At 38.5% G+C, this 24,391-nt stretch overlaps 1 long non-coding RNA gene across 4 annotated transcripts in view; it reads left to right on the forward strand.

Annotated features, from left to right (window-relative positions):
• Positions 1 to 24,391, forward strand: part of LOC114005928 (uncharacterized) — a 191,636-nt gene that overhangs the window by 110,657 nt on the left and 56,588 nt on the right. For 2 of the 4 annotated variants that reach the window (XR_003547716.1, XR_003547717.1), the window contains exons 3-4: positions 5,412 to 5,510; positions 7,450 to 7,496. This is a non-coding gene — a long non-coding RNA (uncharacterized LOC114005928). The remainder of the gene's footprint in view (positions 1 to 5,411; positions 5,511 to 7,449; positions 7,497 to 24,391) is intronic. The other 2 variants (XR_003547718.1, XR_003547719.1) reach the window with 1 other exon arrangement.

A 24,391-nucleotide genomic window follows, 5' to 3' on the forward strand; every position in this document is an offset into this window, starting at 1 on the left:
CCACTGGGTCCGAGACGCGAACCACGGTGAACTACGTGGGAGCCCAGCGACATAGCCATTACGCTAACAAGGGACAGTTATGTCTCTCTCTGTCTGCCTGGTGAGCGCACGTGCCCTATAGTGAAAACCTCCTAAAATAAATTAAATTAAATCAAAAAAATAAAAAGGCATTTAACCCGTTATGACTCTTTACTTGAACATAGAAGCATTTCTAAAATTTTGTCTACATAGTCATGCTTCTGTGATTCCATTTGGCAAGAGGACTCTCTTTGCAAAGGATTTGAGTACTTTTTCCTAATTTTTGCTATTATTATTATTATTTTGAGAGGTTTTTGGCTATAGGGTGCTTGCTTGCCCTTGCCAGAAAGACAGAGAGAGACAGAGAGAGAGAGAAAGTGAGAAATCATCTCCCCCACCTCATGGGGGATGGCCATGCCTCAATCCCTTCTCCTCCATTCTCCTCTTGGGATTTTGGGCACGCATGCACACGTGCCCAGCGTGAGTCCAAGCCACTGGGTCTGGGACTTGACCCGCGGTTGACTACATGAGAGTTCAGCAACATAGCCATTACACTAACTACTGGTCCCAATCATGCTATTATTATGCTCATTTAAAAGTAGTTATTGGGCAGAAAAAAATACTTTTTTTAAGTCAGGTTGTGTAAATATTCCAACTTTGTTATTTTTTACAATCGTTTTGGCTGTTCTAGGTTCTTTGCATTTGTGTGTACATTTTAGAGTCCACATGCCAATTTCTAAAAAAATAAAAAATAAAAACCAACAAAATAAATTAAAGCAAACTGAAAAGCCTTAGACCAGTTAAGAGCTGACATTCTTAACAATTTGCTTCCCTGATCCAAGAACATGGTCTATCTCCTATTCAGGGGAGAGAGGTTTCTCTAATGTTTCTCCACTAGGTTTCTAAGTTTTTAGTGTTTAGTTTTGCATACTTTCTGTTAAATTTAAATCCAAGTATTTCATTTTAATGGTATTGTAAATAATACTGTCTTTTACTTTTTAATTTAAAAAGTTTTATTTTAGTGTATAGAAATATACTTGGTGTTTTTGGGTTAACCTATTTCTGACTATGGTAAACTGATTTATTACTTCTTACAACTTATTGATTTTTTTGGAATTTGTAAAATATACTTCTGTGACCAGCAGATGGCATAATGGTTACCGTGCTGGACTCCTACAGAGTTGACTATAGTTCAAGTCCCAGACCTAGCAGCTTAAACTCATGCTGGATGTGTGTGTATGTGTGTGTGCTCAAGATCCTGAGAAGAGAATAGAGAAGGGATTGTGGTATGGCCATCCCCCCAGGAGGTGGTGTCTCGCTTTCTGTCTCTCTCTCAGTGAGTGCATGTGTCCTATAGCAAAAATCTCTTTTTAAAATACATACATATATATATATAAACACACACACACACACATATACACATATACACACACACACACACACACACATATACACATATATACACACACACACATATATAAACATATACTTCTTAGACAATACATCATCTGAAAATAAAAATATTTCTTGCCTTTTCAATATCTAGGTTTTTATATTTTTTTCTTCCCTCTCTTATTTCATCAACCAGGACCTCTAGAACAATGATTAATGTCAGTGAGATTTTTTTTCCTGCTCTTTGTCTGAAAAACTATTTATTTTACCAAAATAGTTGCAAAGTATTTTTCTTGGGCATAGAATTTTAGATCGATCACTTTTATTCCCCTAATCACTTTAAAGATGTTGTTCCATTATTTGCAGAGGTTTTGGTGGAAAGTTTTTCATCCTGGCTGTTATTTTTATCTTCATGCTTTTGAACACAATTTACACTGACCATTTTCAAGGTTTTTCTCTTTACATTGGGATTCCCACAATTTAATTATCTGAGGGGTCTTTTAAAAAGTTCATAAAAAATGAGTATTATGAATAGATTTCAAAAATTTTTGCACCAAAATTAACTCATACTTCAAGTCCATTTTTCTACAAACTTTTTGCGTTATCCTGGAAGTATGTTTAGTTTTTTTGTTTGTTTGCTTGTATTTTTTTAATGTCTAGTCTGATTGAGGGTCATGTTGTTCCTCATATCTGTGGGTTTATAATTTTTAAATAAATTTAGAAAATATTCAACAATTTTTCTGCAAATCAGTTCTTCTGCCACTTTTTCTCTCCTTTCCTTTCAGGTCTCTAATTATTCATCTCTTTAGTCCACTGTTCTGTTTTCTTCAGTTTATTTCTATGCTTTATTTTATCTTGTACCTATTACTATGCTTTTAATTTTATCAATATTTCCTTTTTATTTTATTTATTTATGCATTCAATCACTGCTTATTATTAAAGCTTGTAAAATGAGTTTTCCCAGCATGAACACACTGTATATTAGTCCAGTTAAAGGTATTATCATACATGTTGTCATCAACAGATAATTTTCCATTTTTGTGTCCCTTAAATGTTTTGATTCTTTTTCCCCTTGATTCCTTTCCTTTCTCCCTTACACAATTTCTAATTTGTTGTTAATCTCACCCAGTATATTAATCATTTACTATCTTTTTTTTATCTTTTCAAGTTCAACTTTTGGTCTTTTTAGAAATATTCTCCGACTTATCCTCTCATGTTTCTCTTTTCCTTTACCTCTTTGAATATATGGAGCATATGTATAGTAGTGTCTTAACACTTCTGTCTGCTAATTCTACAATTTTGATTTTGTGTTTTCTATTTTAGGTTTTTGTCATAGGGTATGTGCACTCACCAGAGAGAGAAAGAGAGAGGAAAAGTGAGAAATCCCCCCCCCCCCGATACATGGAATGACTCAAGTCCTTCTCCTCCATTCTCCTCTTTAAATTTTGTACATGCACTCTGGCATGATTTTAAGCTGCCAGGTCCAGGACTTTAACTGTAGTCAATCACATGGAGACCCAGAGCATTAACCACTACGAAACCTGCTGGCCCATGATTTTGCCTCTTTTTATGCCTCATACTTCTCTATTTTACTCCAGATACTATAAATTTTACATTCTTTTGGTGCCAGATTTTATTATATCATTTATACAGTGTGAATATTTTTTGTTATTATTGCTATTAAGTTTAATTCTTTTGAATTAGTTGTAAACTCTCAAGTCTTGCTTTACAGTTTTTGTAAAGGCAGGTCCAGAATTAGAGAGAATTTGTTTGACTACTAAGAGGATATCATTTTGAGGGATAGCCAATGATCTGTTTGTTATTAGATCTTTTCACTCTAACTGGTGAAACATCAGCGGTTTCTTTCTCTATGAAAACTGAAAATTTTATGTTCTACTGCTTTCCTATGATTCTTTTTCCAGCCTCAAATAGTTTCTTCTTGCCCATGTGCTAATTACTCAGTGAATAGCTTAAGGGAAACCTTCTGCTGATCTCTGGTGCTGTCTCTCTGTATTGCATTTTATTTTCTAGTATGCTTTCTTACAAATTCTAGCTTTCTTGGCTTTCTGGAACTTTAACCTCTGTCTCTTCAACTCAACTAGATTGTGAATCACCCTTTAGGCTTTATTTATTCAACTGTGGCCAAGAAAATATTCCCAGACCCCAGTAAACTATAACAATTGTGAAGCTAACCTTGTTTGTTTGTCTTTCTTTAGGGATCACATTCCTATGCTGGCTGTTTTCCAATGTCTTTAAAATTCTGTTACATATTCTTTTTACAGTTTTCTAGTTATTTAAGGTAGAAGAGTAAGTGTGAGCCTTGTTAGTCCTTTTTGAACAGTTTCATAAATATATTTCCATATGTTTAAATACATGTTTCCTAACTATATTAATTTATTGATTTATTGATTGCATGAGTGAGAGAAATAGCACCCTTAACAGAGTCTTTGATACAACCATCCACTCCCAGCCTCAGCCTAGATCATGGACATGTCAGTGCTCAGTGCACTCAGGGAAGTCTCATAAAATGAACTCTAGGGACCAGCAGTTAGCGTAACGGCTATGTCGCTGGACTCCCATGTAGTCGACATAGTGGGTTTGCGTCCCGGACCCGGTGGCTTAAACACATGCCAGACACGCGTGCGTGTGTGCCTAAGATCCCGGGAGGAGAATGGAGAAGAGGGGATTGCGGCGTGGCCATCCCCCCTGGGGGATGGTTTCTTGCTTTCTGTCTCTCTGTCTTTCTGGCAAGCGCACGCACCCTATAGCAAAAACCTCTCCAAAAAAAGAAAAAAATATGAACTCTAAACCTTCTCTGATAGGTCAGCCTTGCAGAGTTTTTTGTTTTACTATGGCACCACGATCTGGCTCCCTCTTTGGTAAATGCATCATTATTATATGTATGTGTTTTTATAACACTTTCCTACTTATTATATTTGTTGCTCTTCTTTGTGAAAATACTACCTAGTCTAAGGTGTTTCAATTTTCAATATGTTCATGTATTTAGCACACAGTATTTGAGTACTTATTATTTCTTAGATCCTGTGATGGACACTAATGCGACACACACATATGTATATATGTGTGTATGTGTGTGTGTATGTATACATAAATATATGTATACACATACATATTCTTATCATTTCTTAGATCCTATGATGGACACTAAATATATATGTGTGTGTGTGTGTGTATACACATGCATATATATATATATATAAACACATATATAAACACACATGCACGCACACACATATATATGTATTTCTTTTTTGAGAGAGAGATTTTTGCTATATGGTGTGCATACTTGTCAGAAAGACAGAGAGAGACGAAAGTGAGAAATCAGCCCCTGGGGGGATGATCATGCCACAGTCCCTTCTCCTTCATTCTCCTCTCTGGATCTTGGGTATGCACACACAGACACCTGGAGTGAGTTTTAAGTCATCAGATCTGGGACTCAAACCATGATCAGCTATGTGGGAGTCCATTGATGTAACCATTACGCCATCTGCTGGTCCCAATGCTAAAATTATATTAATGAGTAAGAAATAAGTCTTGCCCTCATCAATATGGTGGGTTAAAACATATATATCAAGAGAAAAGAGAAAAAAGCAAAACATTTAAAGAACACAAAAATGGAAAGTTACCTGTTGGTGATAATGTGTATAATATGTTTGAGTAATATATAGTGTATTCATGCTGGGAAAATTCATTTTGCATGCTGTAAAGATATACAGTGATTGAATGTGTTAAAAATAATAACAGTAAGTTAAAAACTTAAAAAATATATAAATTAAAGTGACAACTTTGTTGGTTGGATAGATGCATGTAAAAACTTTCAGAAATGTTCAACATCTTATTTTTACATCATTATTACACAGGTATATACAACTGTAAAATTTCATGAATACATAAGATCTGCGAATTTTTAATGTAAATTATATCTTAATAAAAATACACATTTTTATGTGACATATGCTATTATGTATGTTTTTATGAAGGGACCAAGAAAAAATTTAAAAGCTGGTGAGTGCTGAAGGATGACTAGGAAATCTCTGGAGAAAAGAGCTGAGAAAATAAACTGCAGTTGAAGATAAATAGTATGTACAAATACATCCTCAAAGATTAAGGTGTTTTCAAGGGACTTCACATAGTTTAGTATACATGAGAAATATTATCGACAGTAGGGGTAACCACAGGAGAAGGTGGCAAACCAATAAAAAAAAAAATTCCTTATTTAATCAAGACATTTGGCTTTATAGTATAGGCCATAAGGAAGCACTAAAGTGTTTCTAGAAGATTCTGGGGTTACAAAGGCTTGTAAATCTACAATGTATGGTAGAGATTTTAGGTCCTTTGTGAAAGAAAATGAGATGGACTATTTGACCCAGTGGCGCCCACTTATTCCCTAGCTCCTATCCAGCAGGGCTGGCATTGCTGTGAATGGGGGTTTATCATTCAAAGTCACAATGTTGAAAAGACCACTGCACATTGTTTTCTCCAACTTTCATTTCACTCTGTATTCCTCCTCAAGGCTAACATTTGACTATTATCCTTTCATTTGACATTCCCCAAATAATCGCTTTCCATTGCTTAGTAGTAGAGCAACATTTCTCTACATGACCTCTTGCAAGCCTCCTTGGACTAAATATATTGGGTGGTAATTGGAAGAAGTTGCAAGGGCACCTGAAATAATCAAAGTTTAAAAAATAAAAGGAGTGAAATAAGTCAATGCTAGTGGAAATGGAAATATATAATGTGATGATTTGAAACTTTTGGGGATGTTGGTATAGATTGAATAAATTTGCATGTGTGGCAATCATGAATTTTTACAAGCTAGAGAGCCACTGTGACAGATTAACAAGTACCTTTCCCCATCATATCCTGAGCTCTAGACTTGTGAATATATTCTCTTACATGGAAAAAAAAAAGTTTTTTCCACATGTGATTAAATGAAAAACCTTGAGATGGAAGATTATCCTCTATTATCCAGTAGGCCCAATGTAATCATGAAGATACTTTTCAGGGCATAATGAGTATAGAATCAGAAGAGCTGTGACAAAGAAGGCAATGGCATCAGTGACGTGAGCCACACGAGAAGGAAAGGAGTGCAAGCAGTTCCTGGAATCTGGAGAAGATGAGGAAATGGATTATTCCCATGAACATCTAGAAAAAAAGTTGCCCTGTTGACTCATTTTGGGCTTCTGAGTTCCCGGACTAAAAGATAATAAATTTACATTGTTTTAAGCCACTAAATTTGTGGTGATCTGTGATGGGAGAAATAGGAAAGCAATAAAAAGTCTACTCTTAATTATTAATTTTATCATTTATCGAACTGGTCTTGGAGCTTAGAATATTTTAAACTCCATTAACCCCTTCCTATTCTTTATGTTCCTGTTTTCACACATTATAATTCAATAGATATTTTAAATCTCTAATGCCATTAGTATTGTTGTTTTGAACAGTCAACAAAGTTTACATTAACCTATATGTTCTTGTTTTTAATTACTTTTTGTTCTTTCTCAAATACTTCTTTATTTTTATCTGGGATTACTCTCATTTTGCTTGAAAACCTCATTTTAGTATTCATGCTAGTGCACATTTATTGGCAACAAATTCTATAGGCTTTTGTTTGTTTGGTAGTGTTTCAATTTTATCTTACGTTTTGAAGAATATTTTTGAGGGGTGTAGGATTTTAGGTAGAAACGATAGTACTTTTATTTCAGCATTTTAACAATGTCATTGAATTGTTTTTGGTTTTTATATTTGTTAAAGAATCAATTTTCAGTGTAAATGTTTTCTTTGAAGTTAATACATCTTATTTGCTCTATCTTCTTTTAAGATTTTATTTTCTGTCTTGGTTTCTAAAGATTTTACTGTAATGCACCTGATTTTCTTTCTTTTATTTAATCCGCTTGAGGTTTGTAGCACTTCATGAATATGTAACTTGATACTCTTCAACATTTTAGAAAATTCTTAAGCTCAAAATGATGCTTAAAATATTGCTTTCATGCCATTTTTTTTTTCTTTTTCTTTCAGGTGCTCCACTTACGATTAGATTTCCTTCACCAGATTACACACAGTTGGTAAGTTTTTATCTGTGCATTTCATTTTATTTGCTGTCTATAATTCAATCTGGCTATTTTCTAGTGGCTTTTCTTCCAGTTAACCATCCTCTCTTTATTTGTGTCCTATCTACTATTAAATACATGTTATGGTTTCTCAACAGCAGTTATAATATTTAGTTCTAAAAGATATCTCTGAATATTTGAGAATTTAAACTCTTTTCTTTTTTTTCTTTTCTTTTTTTCTTTTTTCTTTTTTTTTTTTTTTTGAGAGGTTTTTGCTATAGGGAGTGCACTTGCCAGAAAGACAGAGAGAGACAGAGACAGAAAGTGAGAAATCACACCCCAGGGGGGATGGCCATGCCATAATCCATTCTCCTCTCAGGATGGCATGCATGCACATGTGCCCAATGTGAGTTTAAGCCACCAGGTCCAGGACTCGAACCACAGTCAACTATGTGGAAGTCCAGTAACATAGGCATTAAGTCAACTGCTAGTCCCAGGATTTGACCTTATTAAGGGCTAGGTTTCAGGCTTGGACTAAAATGGCTCATCCAGTCATGATATATATCAGAAGCACCATTTGAAACTCGTATTGTTTCTTACCATCCCCCCCCCCCCCCAAGAAAACTCGTTTTTTTTTCCTTTGTACCCATGACTTGAAAATTATACCTATGTTATCCAGGGTTATTTGTTTAGTTTTTGCTATAGGACACATATGCTTGCCAGAGAAAGAGACAGGGAGAGGGAGAGAAAATGAGAGAACACTCCACAGGGGGATGGCCACGTCACAGATCCACAGGGCTTACTGCATGGTTCAAGTCCTGGACTCAAGAGCTTGAAAATCATGCCAGGTGCATCTGCGTGTGAGCGTGTATGCTCCAAATCCCCAAATGTGAGAGATGAAAAAGAAAACTCGTTTTTTTTTCCTTTGTACCCATGACTTGAAAATTATACCTATGTTATCCAGGGTTATTTGTTTAGTTTTTGCTATAGGACACATATGCTTGCCAGAGAAAGAGACAGGGAGAGGGAGAGAAAATGAGAGAACACTCCACAGGGGGATGGCCACGTCACAGATCCACAGGGCTTACTGCATGGTTCAAGTCCTGGACTCAAGAGCTTGAAAATCATGCCAGGTGCATCTGCGTGTGAGCGTGTATGCTCCAAATCCCCAAATGTGAGAGATGAAAAAGAAAGAATTGCAGTGTGGTCATTTCCTGTGGGTGGTGCTTTCTAACTTTTCCTATCTCTCTTTCTTTCTCCCTGGTGATCATATGCCATTCTCTGGAAAATTAAAATATTTTTTTCCACTCCATGACATATCCAGTATCTTTGTTTGATTTCTGTCTTATGCCAGTGAGGCTTTGCCAGGCATCTCAACTTTACTGTCTATGTGGAAGATATGCAAATCCCAAGGGTAAACATGGCCTCCAGAAAATCGTGCCCACTTAAATATGCCTCCTTTTCTCTAGCATCTATCTTCTCAAATCAAATTTCTTTATTGTATCTCCAAAGTCTTTGAAGTTTTTAAAATTTTATCTAGCTTTACCAAATTGTTCATGACTGAATTATGGTCTCTATAAACTACTCATTAATAGCTAAAGCTCTTGGTCCTCAGCTGAGGAGACAGCAAGCTGCAGTAGACAGAAAGTTCAGCTCTGAGGAGTAACTATAAAGAACATTATTTCGTATCATATTGAAGATAGGATACTTCTGTCTCCTACAGGAGATAGAGCCTACTGGAGATAGGCTCAGTATCTCCTTTATAACCATTATAGGAGGCTAAAAAATTATTTCCTAAGAACTGTGCTGGATCCAAGGCTCTAGAGGAGCCTGTAGAGCTAGGTGGTAAGAGGAAAATGAAAGACAAACCTCATGAACAAGAAAATCAAAGTCAAGTCCCTGACTGAATCTGTAATACTCAGAGTTAACTATGAGGCAAAGCCCCTGCATTCTGCCTAAAGCTTAGTCTGGGACCAGCCCCATAGAGAAGTGTGCTGAGGAAGCTTAATCCCACATGGATAGTCAGAGTTTGAGTTGCATCCCCAGTGGCTCACACACAGGCACGTGCATGCATACACAGGATTCTGATGGGATGAAGACTTGGGGGAGAAAGGATTGCATGACCAAGCCTGGATGGGGGATGCTTTCTTTCTCTCTACCTCTTCCTCTTGTAAGTGTGTACCCTCCATCACAATAAAATTTATATATAAATAACTAAAATAAAACCTGCTTTGGAACCTAGAATGGCAATCCAATTGTCTACATTGTAAGGACTGAGTATAGAAGTAGGTGGTCTCTGTACCTCAAATGAGGCTTTGAATATAATTCTAAACCACATGAAGAAACCAATCATTAAGAAAGCAAGCCTACACAACTAATAATTCCTCTGTCAACCCATTCTTGTGAAATAAATTTTATATCACTTAAAATAATTAATATAGTTATATTTGTGATATCAAAGGATAATTAGATTATATTCATTAAAATAAACAAACTGACTAACATAAACTGTAAAAATATAAAAAGGGTCAAATTAATACCTTGCTGTGATGGTTAATTTTATGTGTCTACTTGGACAGAACTTTTGGATGAGAGTAACATAGAAGTCAGTGAATTTTGGGTAAAGTAGATTGGCTTCCAAAATGTGGGTGAGCCTCATCCAATCAGATGAAGGCTGAATAGAAACAAACAAACAAACAAACAAACAAAAAACTGACTTCCCAAGCAAGAGAAACATTTTCCAGCACACTGTCTTGGTTATTCTCTGAGCCTTTGGCGCTTCTGGCTCTTTACGTGCTGGTCTTCAGACGAGAAACACATAATCGGTTCTCCTGGATCTTTGGCCTGCTAACTCACTGCAGGATTTTGACTTCTAAGTCTCTAATTCATGTGAACCAGTTCCTAATAATACCTTTTAAATCTGTATCTATATTTGTTCTGTTTCTCTAGAGAACCCTAAAGAAGACATTCAGCATTTATAAAAATTAAAATTAAAGAGCAGAATAGATTGGAGAAATCAAATCCTTAAGTGAATGGAATACAGGTCCACAGGCCTTCTTATATGTCTACTAGGAATTCTGGACCAAAAGAAGGGCCCTGCAAGATGTGAAGACAGAGTAGATGAGGTTTTCCAGAAACTCTGAGTCCTCAGTCAAAAGAATACATACCAAACACCATGCAGGATAAATAAAAACAAATCCCCAACTTGATGCAGAGGAGTACAAGCATAACACATTAATAAGAGAGACTTGTTAAAAGCTAACCGAGGAAAAAGACAGATTATCTAAAGATTAACTGTAGTTTGAGAGCAGATTTGGTACCTGCTAAAGAGAGTGTCCTGAAGATAACAGAACTGCATATTGGAAATCCTGAAGAAACTCAACTTTTGTACTGTTAAATCTTCGTTTCTGTGTGAAAGTTTTGTAAGAGTATTTTTCAGTCTTATAAAGACTCATGCACAGAATCATAACAAAATATTTATTATGGTATACAGTAGTGGAGATGTGAACTCCATAAACAAGAGGGAAAGATAAGCACAGCAGCCCAGCTGTGGCAGCAAAGGCAGAGGGTGCCTCTGGATGATACCAAAGCCATGTGGGAAGGCTCAGGACTCAGTTCAGTGTCACCCCAAACACACAGATGTGCCTGTGATCTTGGTTGGCTAAAGGACTGGGAGGAGCATCGTGGTATGGCAAGACCCTGTCTGAAGTCCCTGTTTCTCTCAAGAAATAAATACTACATAGAATTTTTAAAAAATGAACACACACACAAATTATGTCAGTAATTTTAAAAGATTTCTTTTTATTGTTTTCAAAGGTGAAACTAAAACTATAGACATCAATAACATAAGAGGGATGCCAATGCTATATTATAAAGCATGCTAAGATTCATCCCAAGATTTAAAAGACAGAAAAAACACTGAATAACTTTAGACCTACATGGAAAAAAAGGTACAGTTAAATTTGGGTATGGGCCAGCAGGTGGACTGGTGGTTAAGGCGCTGGACTCCATGTGGTTGACTGGAGTCCGTGTCTCAGACCTGGTAGCTTGCTTTCTCACTTTCTCCCGCTCTCTCTTTGTGAATTTTAAAATAATAATAATAAATTTAAATAAAACAATTCTTTAAATAAATAAATTTGAGCAAAGTATCTGAAGATCAGATGTATAAGGGTAACCTTAAACCAGTTGTTAAAAGTGGGGAATAGAAAATTGTATTTGTGCAAAGAAAATCAAGAGAAAGAAAAAAGAAAGCCAAGAAATGGTGGAACAAATAAATTTTAAATTTCTTATGATGCATTTTAACTTTCCTATGATATAATTTATTTCAGAAAATAGAAAAAATAGGAAATCATCCAACTTACTCAATAAGAAAAATATGTTTTGTGCCCAAACAAGGAAAAAAACGTACAAGAAAAAGATAGACCTATTTCATTTGATTGTAGACTCACGGGTCCTAAGTAAGTGCTTGGAATACTATTCAGCAGTGCGTTAAACAGTAAGAAACTATGATAAAGTTAATTTTATTTAATAATGTGAGAACATTTTAATAGTAGTAACTATATTTTATTTATTTATTTTACATGCCATCACTTTGCATCATTACAGCATACCAAATGTATCTTCTCAACATGAATACACTGTATATTGGTTCAATCAAAGATATTACACATTATAAACAATCACATTTATTTCCATTTGGAGACTATCTTAATGGCAAAAAAAATCAGAAACTTGATAATATCAAATGTTGACAAGAAAACACAAAATTTCTTTGAAGAAAATAGCCTTTGTCCTCTGAATTAAATAATTGCCACAAATAATTGTGTCATAAAAATGCACAGTGTGCAAAGAAAACAAGCACTGTAAGAGGTTTACTCTAAGAATGCAAGGTTACTTTAATATTAGAAAACAGTGAATTTAATGTATCACATTTACGTAAAGGCAAAAAAAATTATACCGAGTGAGGAAAAGCATCTTATAAATTTTAGCCTACTCTCATGATTCTGAAGACAACTTAGAAAATTAGGACCAGAATATAAGAATACATTGGTTGCTTTCAAGCAGTCTACAGGAAGCGTAACACTGAATAGTGATGTGCTGGAATCCCATCTGCTGTTGGAAACTTTGATCACTAATTTTATTTGCTAGCATTCAGCAGGTTTTAGACAGAGTGCCACCACACCAACATTTTTTACCTGAATGACTGCAGCATTCATATGCAGTTAATGAGAAAAATCTAGAACATTTGTCAAACTGTGGTGGTCTTTGCTCAATTCCCTGCAGGAACTCTCCATTTCCAACTAAGGCAAAATGGCCTAAGAAGAGAGAGAGAGAGAGAGAGAGAGAGAGAGAGAGAGAGAGAGAGAGAGAGAGAGATATCACCTCCCAGATGAAATGTCCATGTCAGAATCCTCCTCCCCAAAATTCCTCTTGGGATTTTGGGCATACATGCACTTGTGCCCAGCATGATTTTCAAGCTGCTGCATCTGGGACTCAGCCATGTGGGATTCATGCCACTTGATGGCCCTATGTCCTCTTGTAATCACTTTTCTATTCTCCACTTCTGTAAGGACAATTTTTTTTCATTTCCATATTTGAGTGAGAACATGTAATTTTTCTCTTTTTGTGCCTGGCTTATTTCACTTAACATAATGTCTTCCAGGCTCATCCATGTTGCCTGACAGAATTTCATTCTTTTTAAAGACTGAATACACACACACACACACACACACACACACACACCCCTACACCTGTGTTCACCTGTGTGTGTGTGTGCGTGCACGCGCATATATATATTCTCACATTTTCCTTACCCACTCAATGATGAAAAACACAGGTTCATTCCATGTCTTGGCTATTGCGACTAGTACTGAAATAAACGTGGGACTGTAGCTATCTCTATGACTTACCATTTTCCTTTTCTTTGGATATATGCCTAGTTGTGGAATTGCTGGATCATATGGCAGTGGTATTTTTAGGTTTTTGAGGAACCTCCATACTGTTTTTCAGAATGGCTATAATAATTTACATTCCAAAACAGTAAAAAACATTTCCTTTTCTCTGCATCCTTGCTAGTGTTTATTTTTTGTCTTTTTGATGATAGCCTTTCTAACTTGGGTGGGTGAGTGAGGTGCTATCTCAGGGTTTTGATTCGAATTTCCCTATGGTATTCAGTTATAGCAACCCGAGTGTACAGAAACACAATAATACATTGACCAAGATGGCCTTAACATTTCCTTCAGCTCGCCTAAACTTTAGACAGGCCCCACAACCCACTTTTCTTAGAGTATTTACTTAAAAAAGCTTATAGTTGTAAATTTTTTTTTTTTGGAGAGGCTTTTCCTATAAGTCACCCGCGTTCATCAGAAAGACAGAGAGAGATAGAGAGACAGAAAGTGAGAAATCACCCCCCAGGGGGGATGGCCACGTGGCAATCCCTTCTCCTCTTGGGATCTTGGGCACTCACGCACATGCCCCCCATGTGAGTTTAAGCCACCAGGTCCGGGACTTGAACCACAGTCGACCACATGGGAGTTCAGCAACATAGCCATTCTGCTAACTGCTGGTCCCCTATTTATAAATTCTTTGCAGTCCCTTTAAAATGTAAACCTTCTCTCAGTTTCTTGCCAGTTTTACAACCCATGAATTTTTTTCTGGGACTGGGAACCATCTCTTCAAATGAAAGCATCAGGGGAAGCCTCCCTATACCCTAGTCTCTGCTACAAGGTCGGAACCTAACTTTGACGAGACACAATTTGCGAACATAAATGTCCTAATCACATTGATCAACCTCCCTCCCTGCTAAAGATGTCCAGTGCTTTTCAACTCACTCAACCCAAGGCTTAAAAACCGCCCACCTTCAGTTTCAGTGTTTAGTTCACTTTCTCTCACTGTAAAATAAAGTCTTCATTGTTTATGTAACTCTATCTGATACAACTTTTCCTTAACAATTTCACAGCAATTTTAGGCAATCTCTCTTGTCTTTCTCTCTCTCTTTTCTTTTTCTTTTTCTTTTTGTAGAAAGGTTTTTTGCTATAATGTGTGAGTGCAGTCACTGAAGAGACAGAGAGCAACAGACACAGAAAGTGAGAAATCACTCCCCCACCCCCCAGAGGGGATGGCCATGCCTCAATCCCTTCTCCTGTGTTCTTCTCTTGGGATTTTGGGCACACATGCACATGTGCCTGCCATGAGTTTTAAACCACTGCCTCCAGACTTGAACCGCAGTTGACTACATGGGAGTCCAGTGACATAACCAACTGGCCATCTGCTAATCCCAGAAATAATCTGCCTTTTCTAACCTGGATTATGGGTAGTAACTTTGGAACATGGCCAATAGGTGAACATGAAAATGATGACTTCGGGCATCCTCCCGCCTTGACTTTGCAGTAGCTATTTTCACTGAGTGACTATTTTCCTCATGAATATTAAGACACTTCACATCATGCGTAGACTCCAGACCCATTTTTTTTTCATGTTTGGTTGATATAGTGACTGTCAGTTACAAAGGATGTCATATAACATTCTTAGAATGATATATGCCAAATAATGATTCATTTTATTGTATCTTTTAGGAGAAGTTCCATTTTAACAAGGAAATTTTCCTTAATTTCAAAGAGTTTTCTTAAATCATGTAATTGTATAACCAATTTCAAGCTGGAAGAAGAGGCATTATTAGACATTGGCACTTCCTAGAAACTTGCAATTAAACTAAACAAGTCACAACCTATTTAGCCTACAACCAGTCTCTAATTAGTAGAAATAGACAGAGAATACACTTATCCAGAAATTAGAGAAAAAGTGAACAGAGTCACTGTGAAACACAGAGAAATTAAAATCTAAGTCATGTGGGCAAGATGGGATAATGACCCATTGTTTTCTTCTCTGAGACTTGGAAACAAACAGATAAAATGAAATGTATCTTCATTTGCAATTGTCCAAAAGGTTTGAAAATATTGTAGCATATATACTATACTAATATCACAGAAGCATTATTTCTAAAGCAGAGGCAGAAAACTTGCCAATTTAATACAGAGCTTCCCCGGAGAGTAGCTCACTCTCAATGGCTAATGATAATTTCAGAGGACACCAATGCTCATATAAATAAATCTCTTTAATTGAAAGAATATGGGACTGCTTTAATCTGTTATTGTGCCACTAAAAAGAAATACCTAAGACTGCATGATTTACATAGAATAGAGGTTGGGGCCAGCCAGTGGCATGGTGGTTAAGGTGACTGATCCACATGGCTGACTATGCAGTTTGAGTCCCAGATCCAGTAGCTTGGAAAACACTCCAGGTTTATGTGTGTGTGTGCCTAAAATCCTATGGTCTCATCACCTCTGAATGCCAGTACACTGGGACCAAGCTTCCAGAACATGAATCTGTGGGAGACAAATCATTATCCAAACCACAGCAGGGACCAAACAGCAGACACCTCTTATGCAGAAGGATGTGTGTACATGTGCATGTTTGTGTATTTATGTTTCTTGGGTTATTCCTTTGGAGTCTTACAGAGTTCACTTACTCTAGCTCTTTCAAATTTAGGAAGAAGGTGTGGAGAACCAATGACAAGATATTTTTAGAAAGAACACAATATGAATATCAAAGTGGTATCTGCACTTCCAAAGACAATGTTGGTTTGGTGTAGCTTTTGATATTGGAAACTTAATTGGTGTCATGGGTTGCACTTACAGAATCCTGATTATTTTTTAAAGAATTCTAATTTTATTTATCATTGTTATTATTTTTTAATTTGACAGGACACTCATACTCACCAGACACAGAGAGAAAGAGAAAGAGAGGGAAAGTGAGGAAGCAAGCCTCCAGGTCCAGAACTCGAACCATGGTTGGCAATGTTCAGTGTCTCAGCCACCATGCCAGCTGCTGGCTCCTCCTTACTAGAGAATTCTGTTTCTAGAGGCTCATTTTTTGTGAAATTAGAAATTTTTAGTAGAACCAAGAGTCAGGTAAAACCCATTATGAATCAAGTTTTTACTTTTTTTTTTAAATGTTTTAAGATAGCAAGAAAAATGGTGGGCTTAAAGAAAATGAATTGAAAAGGTGAAAATCCAAAAATGAGTTGTAAAACAGTCTTCTTTAAACTCAGATCAGTGATATTGTCTTGATTTGCCTCCTCTCTGGTGTTACAGGATTTTCTTGACCATCCAGGAACCTTGTTCTTACAAAACTAGTTTCATTCCAGCTGTTTTTGAGACCTGGGATTTGTAGTGCAAAGACAGGTTGTGACCTAACCCTGTGGCCGTCATGCCCTTTCAGCACACGAGGACTCAGAGTTCTGAGTAGTGTGCTCCACTTGCTCAGGGCAGCGCTGTTCCGTGGAAGACAGAAGTGCTGGGGAGAGGAGAGTTATGTTTCAGAGGCAGCGTCAGTTAAGTAGCATGTTAGGCACCGTTCCACTAAAGGAGACCTCATGAGCAAATGCCAGCTCCTTAAATCTCCTTGCACTTTCATGCATGAGACGATGTCAGTGATAAATGACGTGGAAACTACAACACGGTGAAGTACTTCAGACAGTCTCTCTAGAATTAAGCTGGTCACGTATAGATCGAGGAGTCAGCCTTTTCAATCTGCAGGGAGCAGCCAAGATCATGACCTACAACCAAGGCAAGAAGAAAGGCTTCACTTGGGTAAAAGGAGAAGTGTTGTGAGATAGGCAGCCTCCCCCTTTCTTAAACAGAGAGGCTGGGGCAGGAAATTAGGTCCTGGGTTAAGTGTAGACAGATCTTTGATACATTTCAAACAAATTAGACTTCCTGTAATTATGTGCGTACATGCGTGCATGCGTGTGTGCAACTTAGCTTCCTGGAATTATGTGCGTACATGCGTGCATGCGTGTGTGTGTGTGTGTACACATGCCTGTATGTATGGTTCCTGAGTGTACCTTTAGCACGAACCTTCTTTTTGAATGATTTTGTATGTGCTGGAGGTAGGTTCTCCTGTGTAGGACTGAGTAGGAAGAAGCATGTGCCGTGCACTATTGACCCATCACTTAGAGCATTGGTCTTTCGGTCTCAGTGAAGTGAAGCCTTCAAACAGGGAGCTCTCCCTCACTGACTGCTGTCTGCCTGGGGGGTGCTATCTGGATTAGCCTTCCAACCTGTGCAGTCCTGTGCTGCTTCTGGGAATGTGCAGTGTGCAGACAGTAAAGGGAGGAGTTGTGGCATCTTGGCTGTTCAACAGAACTGTATAATTTTATGACTTCCCAAATGCTTTTCTCAAATCTTACTCCATGACATAGGAGTTAAGCCTTTAATTTTGCAGCGATGAGGGCTAAAACTGTGAGTCAGTCTAGTCAGGAGCACAGAGAGACCCTCCTAGTCAGAGATGTGAGGTTGGGAGGAGACTTGAAAGGAAGGTTGGCAAAAGGGATTGGAGGCTTGAAGGAAAATGGGGCAATGCAATAAATGCGCATTCAGGAGAAAGTCTGGGAAGCACACAGCCCAGCTGGGCCCTCTCATCAGGTTTTCCTGAGGCCAACTCAGCAGGGGTTTCAGTAAAAAAGGCCTAATGAAATCAGGAAATGATTTCTGCTCCAAATATCTCTCCATTTCCAATGGCACCTTTCTTTCAGTCTTGTGACATTATTCACACCTCCAATCAAAACTGACATTATAAAAAGTTACACACAAAGCATATTTCCCATAAGCTGCGGAGAATCAGTCTGTTGACCAGATTCTCCCTGAATGCACAGACGGCTCTCCTCAATGGCTGGAGTATAGAGACTGTTTGGTACAGCAAAGAACATTGGGTGAGGTGTGAAAAATACTGGTTCAAGCCAAGGACCTGTTGTTTTACCCCATGTCCAGGGAGCAAGAGGCCTCTGAATATTTCAATTTCACTTGGAAAGTGGAGTTGGGGAAATTTGTAGCCTATCTTGCCTTACTGAGCATCAGTAGGAAGCAGCGTGTAGACATGTCTTGTGGGTCCAGAGCAACTGATTACAGCTCATGCTGATTTTCGTTCTTTGGCCACCTTGTGTCTGTGTGGCATGAAATGAATGGCAAGGACAGATAATTACGAGCAGCCACTGCCTGTTCTTTCATGACACCCCTTTTGAGGCAGTGTCTCCAGTGTATTTTGCAGGTAATCCTGATGCTTCACTGTCAAAACCTTAGACTATTTATTGAACCTAAAACATTACTCATACTCCTCCTGTATCTTATATTTTTTTTAAGTTTTTACCTTAAGGTTACATGTGGTCAGAGGAGAGAAACAGACACAGGGAGAAGGAAAGTGAGAAATCACCCCCTGTGGAGATGGCCACACCACAATCCATTCTCCTCCATTCTCCTCCTGGGATTTTGGGCATGCATGCACATGCACCTGGTGTGATTTTTCAAGCTTCCAGGTCTGGGACTCAAACTGCAGTCAACCATGTGGTGTCCAGAGCCTTAACCACTGCCCCCATAATCCTACTATCTTAATACAAATGTTTAATGCCTTGTATATTAACTTTTTAAATGTTCATTATATTAACATTGAAATGTTCACGTTTTTATTTTAAATAGATACATTCACATTGTTTTATTTTTATTTATATTTTATTATTATAAAGTGCATTTATTTATTTTCTATGAGGGAGACAGGAAGGAAAAGAGACAGAGAGGCAGCATCTTGCAATAAGTGCTGCACTCTATTATCTATCACAGTCTCAGCCAGCTCAGATCACTGGCATGTGAGTTCAGAGAGGTCCCAGGACATGAACCTAGGACCTGTCCCATGTGGCCCTAGTTATGCCCCTGCTGTGCGACTACCTGGTCCCTGCTTTATTCTAAACTTTCTTCTGTGCTTCTCTCTAATCTTTGTCTTTGCTATTTTTACAGAAGCATAGTATCACATCAAGTTCTCAGATCACACATGAAGAGAGTTTTCTCTTATTGACTGTTTATATTACTGGTATTGTTCTGACACAGAAGCCTGTGAAGAGCTACTTTTTATCCATTTTCATAAAAGTGGCTATGGAATCTGCAATGCATGTTGTGGATTTTGGTTCTCACACTCAGGAGACAGTGATGTGACCTTCATTCCAAGGGCTGACCAGCTGAGGTTGAGACCACACACTCTGGTTCTTTTCTGTCCTTTCTTGTAGGCCTCTCTCCACGAAGAAACTAAAGCAAAAAAGCAAACCCACTGTGTGTAGGTATTGAACCCTACGTGTCTCATAAGAAATCTAATGTGTTTGAATGCAAAATTCTGTAATGTCAATTTGATTTAACAAAATATATTAAAGGATTACTCTTTATTTTCCAAAATACCTTCTATGGGGAGTCAATAATAGTTAAACTCAAAGGTTCTGACTCAGAAAGATCTAGGGTTATAGTTCTGTTCTGTTGCATATAATCAAAAATAGCCAGAGCAAGTTACTCTATCTTTCTAAGACACAGTTTTCTCAGTTGTTTTTTTTAATTAAAACACATGGTATAATGCACGCAATATATTTAGCAATTCTATGGCATATAGTTAGTGTACAATAAAGCACAGGTACTATTATTATTATCAAAATCATTATATGTCATCCAGGCTAAATACCTTAAGCAAATCACATAATTGCTCTAAGCCTCAATTTCTATTAAATGGAGTCCACACTAGGATCTATCTTACAGTCCGTTAGAAAGATTCAAGGAGGCACTACATACAAATCGTTCAGAACAGTGCCTAGCATAAAGCAACCCTCCAAGACATGTGAGTAATTGCTAATTTTTCTTTTCATGCTAGCACAACCTGGCTAGGCATGCATCATGATGTCTCCTTGTACTGGTAAGGAATTGGAACCCCAGAGGAGACCAATAAACTGTCAGTCACCATTTGGATGTAAGAGCCAGAGTTCAAACTAGCTCTGGAGACTTCGATACCATGCTCTTCCCATTCTTGCAAATCCTGGGGGAATTCGACAAGAATCAGACAAAGTTTTTGATAATCAGGATTCTGTAATCTAACTGGGGAATGAATGTCCAGGACAGAGATGTAAGAGCCAGTGCTTGGGGGTACCAGAGCAAGACGAGTCTGCCTGGGGAAGCAAGCATGGAGAAGACCTTTTAGAGGAGGTGATATGTCCTGGTTTGCTGCTGCTTCCTGGACTGATACTGGTTGTGCATTCCAGGAGAGCAGTGTTGAAATGAACTTAATATTTCTTCAGATGAGAAAAGATGCCCTTAGGGAAGAAAACCAGGTTGGGCTTTGACATTCAATTTCCAAACACTTCAGTTTCTAAGAGAACTCTAAAGATGCCTTCCTAACCTACTTTTCTACTGCGTTTCCCAGCCCCCTTTTCCCATCCCCACCTTTTCCCTGGAGCTACTGCTCCTGTCACAGGCCACAGTTTTGTGAAACGGAACACTTGGACTAGGGTGTTTTAGTGGGGAAGCCAAAATGGAGGATTGAAAAGTGGCAGAATAGAATCAATGACCGAAAAAGGAAACTGCATATTCCTGTGTCATCTTCTTTCAATCACTAGCAATCAATTTAATGAAATTATATTACATTAAAAAAAGAAAAAGAAGAAAAACATTGGCAAATAAAATTCTTATAGTTTGAATGTTTATTTTTCACATTTGATAGAGAATTAAAAGTCTTCTCTCTGTTTTTAAGAAAGTTTATTTCTCCCATAAGCATTTATGTGGTGCGCGTGAGAGAGAGAGAGAGAGAGAGAGAGAGAGTCAGTCTCCTCAACAAGGTCTTGACTCTGCTATTAACTCCTACCCAGGCTCAGCTAGGCCTGGATCAGGGCACATATGTATCCTGAATATTCAGGGAGGTCAGGGGTGAATGCAGAACCTTTCTATGAGAGTCTGTGTCACAGAGTTTAGTGTTTTACTGCTGCACCTCTGTCTGGCCTGAGTGCCTTGCCACTTAATGCGACACTAATATTTGGAATAACCCCTGTTTCTTCACTTGGTGTCCAGTGTGTTTGCCTAGAAGAGCTCCTGAGGACATTCCTGAATATTATCTTTTGAGTAAGTTGCAAAGAAGAGTGAGGTTAAGGAGGTGCTCTCTGGAAGTGCATCTCTTGCCCTTTATCAGCACATACTAAAGAGAACATGTTTAAGGTATGAGGGCAAGAGTGGGATGCCATTTCCACATTTTACTCAGGAGAGCCTTTTCCTGTACTAAATCTCGAGTGGAGGCAGTAGGCACATAGGCCGGAGTTGCCGTCCTTGGAAGTAGATGGGCTTGGTGCTTGGTTGACTCCACCAGGATAAATGGGGCTAAAGATTCAAGTCCACAGACATTTTTCTACTTCGTACGTGATTTTGCTGACGCGATGACAGCAACTGCATCATACTGTCCCTTCCTGGATCTACCTCCCCTAGTCAACTGTGAGCTCCTTATAGGAAGATGTGCTTTATTTAGCAGAGTCTCTCGCACCTGAAACCCCTTCTGTGTCAGTCTGACCTAATGAGTGGTAAAAGCAAGTTTGGGGGGAAGCATGTTGGGTTTTAATGCTTGTTCTGCTGCTCTGCAACCACGGCCAAATTACTTCACTTTTCTAAGCATCAGTTTCTTCATCTATAAAATCAGGTGACTGTTGAGTGCTTATCTCCGAGGGCAGATATCTGGATTAGCTGAGATACAGACAATACGAAATGTAATCCTTGACAGCTTGAACCTGTTCCCTAGATAGAAGTCATTGCTATCATGTGGTTGCCTCCATTGTTGTCGTTTTTATGTTTAACAAACATGAAGATAGGCATGTGCTACAGTGAATGTTCTATTAGTGCTCTGTTTTCTTCTTACTGAGTTTGAAAACCACAGGTTGATTTCTTTGGAAGCTGGACTTGAGACTCATCCTGTCACTATCCTGTGCATTTACTTGCATATTTGTTCATCATCCGTGTTCCTCTCCTAGCAGGCAGAGGCGTTGGTACTCTCTCCTGCATGGTGTGTTGCACATAGTAGTGAATTAGTGACCAAATGATGGAAGACATCTCTGGGGTTTTATATTTTCCAGCTTCAGACACTGGCGAATGAATGTACTCGCATCAACTCCAATTTCGAAAATCCCAGGGAAGGGAGTTCTTGGTCTAGTTTGAGTCAGATGTCCATGGAGTGGGTATAGGACAGGACTGTAGGCTAATGTGGCCCTTGTAAATGTGGAATGGATGGAGGGGGAATCCTAGAACTAAGGAACAGTGATGAGCAGGCAAAGCAGTAGGTGCCAAGCAAATATTACATAGTTTGGGGCCCAATGCTGGCTCAGCGGTAGCGCAATGTCCTGCGAGACTGACCCATGGGAGGGTATCGGTTCCAGTCTAGAACAAGCTGGGTGTGTACCCATGATCTGGGGCGGGCGAAGGCTGGGAGTGGATCTCAGTACGCAAGTCCTTTGGGGTGCCCAACCCCCATCTCCCAGAATAAATAAGTGAATAAACTAAAAAGTTATACAGACCCATCTTAGAAGCAGTTTACCTAAAGTAATTTCATCCTTTTCTCTCTGGCTTGAAATTAAGAAGGGCAAGACTTTTTGACCCAGAAAAGCCCTGTCTGCATTTACCTGAGAGATGATCGCTTCCCTCATATCCCACAATCAGGCAGCGAGCATTCGGTGAGTAATGATTGCCTGCCAGCAGCGTGCAGTAAGTACCCTGTGATGTAGAGAGATAGACATGCAAAGTAGAGAAATAGATTTGGGAGTCATTTACATCCTGGTGAGAGAGGAAGTGTTGAAAGCAGATGAGCTCTCAGAGAAGACAGGTGGAGAAGGGAAGGAATAGAATCCACAGTCTCAGGAGACTCCTCCACAGAAGGCGAGAGGTTGGCGATGATGCACCAGCTGGAGCTGAGGTGGGGAAAACTTCAGAGTGCCCTGGGTCTGCAGGACCTGGGCTGGGGGAGGGATCTCCACAAGGAGGAGCTCCTCCCATAAATGCTGCATAACAAGGAAGACCAGCAGGCCTGTAGCTGTGGGTACCTCAAGGACACAGGTTCTCTTTTACCCAAGTTTATTTTCTCACTGTCTAGCACAGGCTCTGTTTCTTAAAGCACCCCAAGTGATATACATATTAATAAGAATTCCAGAGCTTAAGGTGCCTATTGCAGCCTTTAATGGTTGCAAAGCAACAATATCAGTTTCTCTGGCCTCCAAACTGAAAGGACAAATGGAATCTTGTTGCTGCCCTTCCCTGTGTGATGTTGGTTATTGTTAGTTACCTAACAAGTCTCTGTGAGGCATCTCCTGTGCTTTCAAGAGATCCATAAACATAGTAATTTCAGGAATACATGGTGTCCTTAGGGATATTCAAGCACACAGAATTCTTGCAGCATCTGAGCTAAATTGATAGACTTTTAAAAATGATTGACAATTACCAATAGCTGGAGGTTTTAAAACTTATTTCATGGACTCTGAATACCATGCGCTGCTTCTACTTCTTAGAGGGCTCATGATTCATCCACTGAAGAATGAACATTTTTAAAAATTTTCAAGAAAAATTTGGTGAGGAAAATAAACCAGGTAAGGCCAGATACTTGTTTAACAACTGAATCACATCTTGTTTACTTGGTTCATCTCCATGAGCCCTCCCACTGGGCTAAAGGCAAATTGCTCTTTCACATAGAATCTATTAAATACTTTATGATGGAAAAGGTATATCCTTCATACTAAGGAAGTTAAAAACTACTAAGGAAGTTTAAGCCAGGTACACAGGGACCTATGACACGAAGCAACAAATAGGAATTCCCAAATATACAGTATGAGCCAGCATGGTAAAGATTCATATTTTTGAAAAAATGATTGAATGAAGGTATTGACTAGGAGAATGTGTGATTTCGGAGGAAAGAGAGGGGAATGTCATGATGTGATAGCATGCTTGCCTTCTTGTTGGGTATAGATTTGGGGAGGAAGGAGAGAGTTCAGGCAGGTAGAGATGAAGTAGGGGAAGAATAGCAGGCAT

This window comes from Tupaia chinensis, unplaced genomic scaffold (genome assembly GCF_000334495.1).
Source record: "Tupaia chinensis unplaced genomic scaffold, TupChi_1.0 Scaffold144952_1, whole genome shotgun sequence".
NCBI lineage: Eukaryota > Metazoa > Chordata > Mammalia > Scandentia > Tupaiidae > Tupaia > Tupaia belangeri.